The sequence below is a fragment of the Microtus ochrogaster genome, chromosome 1 (assembly GCF_000317375.1).
Source record: "Microtus ochrogaster isolate Prairie Vole_2 chromosome 1, MicOch1.0, whole genome shotgun sequence".
In the NCBI taxonomy this organism is placed as follows: Eukaryota; Metazoa; Chordata; class Mammalia; order Rodentia; family Cricetidae; genus Microtus; species Microtus ochrogaster.
This window is the reverse complement of record NC_022009.1, coordinates 56,436,785-56,444,856: the sequence shown is the minus strand read 5'-3', so window position 1 is coordinate 56,444,856 and position 8,072 is coordinate 56,436,785. Positions and strand designations below refer to the sequence as shown.

General features: G+C 40.9%; 1 pseudogene; it reads right to left on the bottom strand.

The window, feature by feature from the left end:
- Positions 1–2,906: 2,906 nt before the first annotated feature.
- Positions 2,907–8,072, bottom strand: part of LOC101981951 — a 26,044-nt pseudogene continuing 20,878 nt past the window's right edge.

Here is an 8,072-nt window from a genome sequence, read left to right as displayed (position 1 = left end):
AATAACACAAGTTGCCAACTGCAACATAAGAGAGACACAGGCTTCTGATATTGTAGAATGTTATGCTCACCACAACCTGACCGGAAGGAGCTGGTAAGAACTGAGAGACAATGGGAGCCCTGTTATTATTCCCAAAGCATAGCGTTTAATAGTAAATGTATGCTTCAGATTTGACTCAAATTGTGGTAGTGGTCTAATTCTCGCCTTTGGGGTTGAAAATAGCTCAGTGCTTGTCATTCATTGCCAGCCTGAGGACCCAGATTCAGATCCCCAGCACACATAGTCTGGGTCTGTAATCCTAGCACTGGGAGACAGAGGCAGGTGGATCCCTGGAGCTGGCTGGTCGATGGGTCTAGCCAAATTGGTGAGTTGAGTTCCAGGTTCTGTTAGAGACACTATCTCAAAAGATAAAAATGGGAAACCGTTGACGATACCTAACTGTAACCTCTGGCCACTACACACTCCTGTTACACGTATGTACCTGCTCTCTCTCTCTCTCACACACACACACACACACAACACATGTACATACACAAGTTGTGTTCCTGTTCGGCCTGACTAGAAAACATACGTAATGTGAGGAATTGGGTAAACTTGCTGGTTATGTGATAAGATACATAAGAGTAGCTTCTCATTTTGAAAATGGCCCAGTCTGAAAATGTTCTCTAATACCAAAGGGTCAGCCCTGAAAGCATGCATGCATATACAAGTAGCATTATACTGACATTATACTAGCATGTAACAACAATTAACGAAAACAGGACATGGATTTTAAAAAGAACAAGAAAGACTATAACGGAGAGCTTGGAGGGATGAAAAGGAAAGAAGGTATAACATAATTATAAATAAATTATTTATAGTTATAAATAAAATCTCCGAAATAAAGAACAATTAAAAAATAAAATCCCTAATGGCAAAAAAATGAAAATGTTTACCAAAAATACAGTTCTCTCTCCCTCACTCTTTTCTTTCCCAGGCTAACTAAATAAAAGATTTTGAGAACTATCCTTCTTTTACTATAAATCATTTATTCAACAAATACTGAGTAACTATTTCATTTTAGACATAGACCCAGAATTTCAGAGCTTATAAAAATATTTTCTTCATTTTCTAAAACAGAAATTGAGTTTTTTTATAAGAGACAACAGGAGTAACCACAGGCTGAATACACAGAAAACTAAATAGCGATCTCCCCCAAATTCTATTTGTATGTAAGATATAGACTTTTTAAAAGTAAGCATCGTGTATACAATGGGTGAATGCAAACGCACTGCAGCATGTGCAGGTCCAAACACATCATAGAGGTTGGCTCTCGCCTTCCGCCACCCCGTGAGTCCAGTGATCCAACTCAGCAAACTCAGATCTGAAACCTACAACAGTTGTCTTTACCACTGAACCATCCCACAAGCCCCAAATACAGAATTAAAAAAAATTATAGCTAGTAAATTTCAAGGTGCCCGTTCAACCAAAGTATGCAGTCGCTCATAAAAACCTTCAGTTTGACGCTTTCCTAGCACTAGCAACGTTAACACTAACATCTCTTCAGAGTGGATTGCATAATCTAATGGACGAGAGCCTACCCTTTAGTCTGTAAGCTTTTCTCTCTCCTGGGTTATTGCAGAATAGCTAATACTTGCAAGTCACTATTTAAAGGTAGTTTGTTGATGTCATTGTGCCCAGGAATCTCAGATGAGTGTGGATTTGAGGTCACACTGAAACTCCCCTGCCTCCCAAAAAAAGTCTTTTTCTTTTTTAAAAAAAAAAAAAAACAAACAAAACCTCTTTGGACAAGAACATAATTCCCTATGTAATTTTATGTAAGATCTAGCATCACATATACTCCAGTCTGTAGCAACTGAGATAGACCCCAAAAGGAATAGCACATTAGAGCTTAGGATTCTGTAAAAGGCTCATCAGAGTCAGCAAGTGCCCCTTGAGTTAAGATCGTTGACAGCTGGCCACAAAGATGACACCTGTCAGCAAAGACCAGGAAGGAGCTGGTGCCAAGCTACAGGTGTCTGCCTGGCATTGGTCCTGTCCACACAGGAGGTCCTAGGCTGGGTGTTGGCTCAGAATGTATCTGAAGCTCCAAGGTGTCTGCTGGAGTCCCAAGAACAGAGGTGATGTCTTTTTGTCCAGCCACGCATCCCTCAGCCCCCACCTCAGATAGCTCATTGCAGAATCTGCTAGGTGTGCCCAAGCCTGATTTTGGAGTCATATAAAGTTTAGAATGGCAAAACTAGTAATATTCGTTTGACCAACTGTTTCAGATTCCTCCAACAATTCATCATATTGACATTATTTTAAATAACATTTAAATGTACTAAGACTCAGAGTCAAGCTGCTGAAGTATCAAGCTTATCTTTTGAAGTTATTTATTTGCCTGATCTTGGTGGAAAATTGCAGAATTAACCGTTTTCTGCCACCACTACCACCTCAGCGCTGTTGAAAACTACATTACTGACAATGAATCATCTTTTTAAACTTCAAACATTTTATGCTAATATCACAATATAAGCCAAAATCAATACCACAGGGAGACTCTTACATAGTACCAAGTTTGGCTGCCAGCTTGAGACACAGCATTGGCACCCTTTGGCTGCAGCTTTTGTGTGCCGAACCTGAGGGTACTTCCCAAAATAGTTCACCGCAATAGTTCTGTTCTCTTAGTAATCACAAGGGATTAATCATTCCCAGCTAACCACCACCAATCATCCCAGCAACGGGTTCGTTTCTATAGATTTCTTTTTCATTTATTTTATTCAACTTGGAAAATGAGTATAAATCCCAGGGTGTTTGTTGAGAAGGAGGCTGGCAGCTGATGGAAATGGGTGAGAAGGAGCAGGGTTTGCTTCAGGTCCCTGCCCTCGAAAGAGAGGGTAGGTGGGATGGGTTGAGCTGAGAGCTCAGGTCACCATGGTGAGGAGGCCTAGGATGTAAGCCACCACCAGCTTCTGTCCAGTGACACATGCAGAATTGGGGACAGCTGGCTGCCAAGTTCGTCCTTCAGTGGCAGTAGCAGGAAGGCCACAAAGATGATACCTGCCAGCAAAGAGCACGATGGGGCTGGTGCCTAGCTACCAGGCAGGGGCATTCTTCTATGGGTGTCTGCCTGGCATTGGTCCTGTCCGCACAGGAGGCCCTGGGCTGATGTTGGCTGAGAATGTGCCTGAAGTTCCAGGGTGTACGCTGCGGTCCCAAGAACAGAGGTGACGTCTTTTTGTCCATCCACACATCTCTCAGCCCCCTCCTCAGATAGCTCAATGCAAAATCAGTCCTGGAGTCACAGAGGCTGGGGAATCAGACCATGCGCCTTATTATAATGTCAATGCAAGACGGAGGCCTCACACACTCTTCTGAACTGAACACCACATATTTAACAGGTGTTTACAGAATGTGGAAATGAAGTATAGTTGGTTGCAGAGGGTCAGCAGCTGCTGGGGTCCACTCCTTTGCTCTGCCCCAGTACTAGGTTTGGGGGAAAGATGGGTCCTGACGGAGGAGGGGAGTCCTGGTTCCCCAGCCTAGGGTCTCTGAACCCACAAATTCCCTGTCCTGGGGTTCCCCACAGTGCATGCAGGCTCTGGGAAGTCAGACATCTGAGGGCTGAGTTCAAGGGGCAAAAGGGCTTGTAGTATAGGACTTGTGGCCAGTTTCCTCCAGTCAACTTGTGGTTAGGATAAGGGTGTCATCTTCCAGAGAGTTTCATTTCTAGAGATGCTTAATCCAAAGCATCCCGTGGATGGAGGCCCTGATAGAATCTTCGCTTCCCTCTGAAACTTCATGGGCCAGGCCACCCTAATTTCCACTTCTCTTAACATTTGTACTTTCTAGGCTCCCATAAGAGTCCATGAAGTTCTGTGGACTTGCAGGCTTTATCTATCCAAAATTGTCACAGTCTCCGCAGAAAGAAATATGATCAGGTTTTTTACAATACCCATTGTTCCTGCCTCCATTTTCTGTTCTAGTTTGGTTTCTGTTGCTGTGATAAACACCATGATCCCACGCAACTTTGGAAATAACAGGTTGATTTCATCTTACACTTTCAATCATCAAGGAAACATAGTGCAGGCACCCGGAGGCATAAACAAACTACAGACCAGAGAAGAGCATTGCTTACTGACATGCTTCTCTGACTTGCTAAGCTGCCTTTCTTTTACAGCCCAGGACTACTTTCCCAGAGTCAGTACCATCCACAGTTTGGTAAGTGCTCTCATATTAATTGTTAATCAAGAAGATGCCCACACACATTCTCAGAGACAATTTGATGGAAGCAATTTGGTTGTGGATACTTCCTCCCAGATGACTCAAGTTTGTGTCAAGTTGATAAAAGAAAACTAACTAGGACACCAGGTAACCAAAATAACTCAGAAAAAAATAAAGAAAATATAACAGAGTCTAAGGGTTCTATTCAGTACCATCAAGAATAATTAGTCATAGAACTTATAAGAAATATATAGTAAACAACCTTCCTCAAGACCCAGTAACACCACTTTTGGGTATATATCCAAGGGATGCTCAATCGTGCCACAAGACATGTGTTGTAATAAGAGCGGCGGGGCTGCGTCCCCAGTACCCGGCCACCCGCATGGCTAGCTTTACTGGCCACCCACATGGCTAGCTTATGCCCCGAAATAATTACACAGAAACTGTATTCTTTTAAACACTGCTTGGCCCATTTCTATCTAGCCTCTTCTCGTCTAATTCTCACATCTGGACTAGCCCATTTCTATTAATCTGTGTAGCCCACGAGCTGGCTTACCAGGAAAGATCTTAACCTGTGTCTGCCTGGAGTGGGAGAATCATGGCGACTCCTGATTCGGCTTCTTTCTCCCAGCATTCTTTTCTGTTTTCTCTGCCTACCTAAGGGTTGGCCTATCAAATGGGTCTAGGCAGTTTCTTTATTAATAAGAAATCACTCCCACATCAGACATGTGCTCAACTATGTTCATAGCAGCACTGTTTGTCATAGCCAGAACCTGGAAACAACCTAAATGCCCCTGGACTGAAGAATGGATAAGGAAAAGGTGGTACATTGACACAATGGAGTACTGCACAGCAGAAAAAAATGACAGCTTGAATTTTGGAGGAAAATGGATGGAGTTAGAAAACATCATTTTGAGTGAGAAAGACAATTTATCACATGTACTCACTCACAAGTGGTTTTTAAACATAAAGCAAAGAAAACCAGCCCAGAAATCACAATCCCATAGAACCTAGACAACAATGAGGACCCTAAGAGAGACATACATAGATCTAATCTACATGGGAAGTAGAAAAAGACAAGATCTCCCAAGTAAATTGGGAGTATGGGGACCTTGGGGGAGATTTGAAGGGGAAGGGAGAAGCAGGGAGGGGAGCAGAGAAAAATGTAGAGCTCAATAAAAATCAATTTAAAATATACAAAAAGAAATATATAGTAAAAGAAGGATACTTTAATAAGAAATGGCCAAAATTTTCTTGAATTTAGTGATAGACATTAACCTGCTCACATACTGAATTGGGCTGCCCATTTATATTTTATAGTCCTAACACAAATGTGACTGTTTTGAGAAGGGTGTTTTAAAAGATAAAGTCAAGAAAAACAGTGCAATAAGATGAGAGTGATTGAGAATGGCATTAGGAGCAAAGGAGCAATGAAGACCAATCATTGTGATCATTGAAGTAGGACTCTGGTTTTTATTTTTAGGAGTCACAAGAAGCTTAGAGCTGGTTTGATATCACCTGAAAGCTATCATGGAAGGATCATAATGTCTACTTTACCATCATACTTGATTCAGTTTATAGGCAACGTACCAGCCGAGACCACCAGTTTTATAATGCCAGATATATCCACTATGCCATGCAACTCATCCCTTAAATAGATTGGTAGTTTGCGTTTAACATCTCAATTCCTTCACATATCAATCTCATCTGTAAATAAGAAACTGTTTAATAAGAAATTAAGTTCTTTCCTTGGTCTTGCACTCTAGGATTCCAAAAACTTAAGTAGATTTCACTAGTATATTTGCTCCTTAATTAAAGTAGCAATTCTCAATCAGGGCTGGTTTGGCCCATTAGGCTCTATTAGATAATATCTGGAGGCCATTTTTGACATTATAAATGAGGGGAGAATTTATAGCAATTTATAACTCTTGGCATCTACTGAATAGAGGCCAGGGATGCTGTTAACTGTCTAAAAACCTTCAGCAAATAATTATCTGCTAACAACACTTTTGACGAGAAACCCTGAACCAGAGAACAAAAAAAATTGCACATTTGCATGCGTACTGTTCATTTTGTTGCTTTTCTGATTTCAGATCTTATAGGGTACCAGGTCTACTGATAATTATTATATGAGACTATCTATTCTGAAGAATGTTATGCCTTGATGACTTTTTGGTAAGAGTATAAAAATTAAAATTATAAAAATCTAATTGCCACTGGGTAGTGGAGGGACACTTGGGAGGCAGAGGCAGGTGGATCTCTGTGAGTTCAAGACCAGCCTGGTCTACAGAGTTAGTTCCAGAATAATCAGAGCTATCCAGTAAAACCCTGTCTCGAAAACCAAATCAAACAAACAAACAAAATCTTATTGCCAAGAAGAGTATGGATGCACAGTGAAACCTCCCTGGAAACACCCTCATTGATAATCATTTTGTTTAAGTTCAGTCTTAGGTATTTTGCAGTTTTGAGACTCTCATTGTAGCTTTGGCTAGAAGCTCATTATGGAGAATAGGCTAGCCATGAACTCATAGAGATCTGCTTGCATCTGCTTCTATCTCTGTCTCTGCCTGAAAGAGTTTTTTTGGCAAAAGGATATCCTGGTGATCTGAAAGCCAAGAAATTCACACTCAGGAATCCCATATGAACACTAAACTGGAAGCCATAATATATACAGGGCCTGGTGCAGACTTGTGCATTTGGCTGCTTCAGTCTCTGCGGGTTCATATAAACTCTGGAGAGCTTACATCTTGAGAAACAACCATGAGGTAGAAAAGTCTTACTGGGAAGGTCTGGCTTCATTCTCTGTCGTTGCTTCCCAATCAAAATATGATGTGCTACCACATCCTCCCACGGCCATGGAGTCATGAACTACCATGTCTTTACGGCCATGGTGGAAAGTATACCTTGCAAACTGCTAACCACAACAGGTCCCACTGCTTGTAAGCAGCTTTGTCAGACATTCATTATGTTACTAGGAAAAGTAAGGACTCTGTCCCGGAGTTCTCAGAGTCTGTGGTCATGGTTGGTGGTTTGTCTTTTCTACCTTCCTGCCCTTCCTTCATTCCTTCTTTATTTTCTTTCCTTCTTTACATCAAAATGTAATATTTTCTAAAGTCACTGATCATCTTAAAATTAGGCTTTTGAGAGCCGGTAGTTGGTAACACATGCCTTCAATCCCAGCAGTCTGGAAGCAGAGGCAGGTAGATCTCTGTTTCTTTCTTTCTTTCTCTCTCTCTCTCTCTCTCTCTCTCTCTCTCTCTCTCTCTCTCTCTCTCTGTGTGTGTGTGTGTGTGTGTGTGTGTTTTGTTTTTAAGAAAAGGTAGGCTTTTGAATTCAAGCATTTTAACTATTTCAGCATGTTTGGATTCAGTTACTGAGGAGTTATCATTATGGTTAGGAATACTCATCTCAGCTTGATTTTCACTTATTTTCATGTTTCTGTGTTATGATTTGGTCATATATTGGGCTCTGCATTTATTTGATGAGCAGCCCATTTTTGAAGACCCAAATCTCCAGAAGTTTTCAGAGAGGAAAAAAAGAAGCTGTTATAACAACAGCACACCAGGCCAGACTAGAACAAACCAGACCAGAGAGAAAGATAATTAAAATTATTGGAAACTACTGACACCAAAACCCAGCAGGAACAGGGAGAGAAAACCCAGGAGAAGGAAAAAGAAATATTGATTGTAGAGTAAAGAAAATGCACAAAATATTAAACATTTATAAGACAGAATAAACTACAAACACAAAGCTTTAAGAGAAAGTAAAAGTAATGCAAGACACATAGCAAAAAGATAAAAACAAAACCAGGAGCATAACAAATAAAAATAATTTTTATTTATTTTTTTTATTTTTTATTGAGAAAA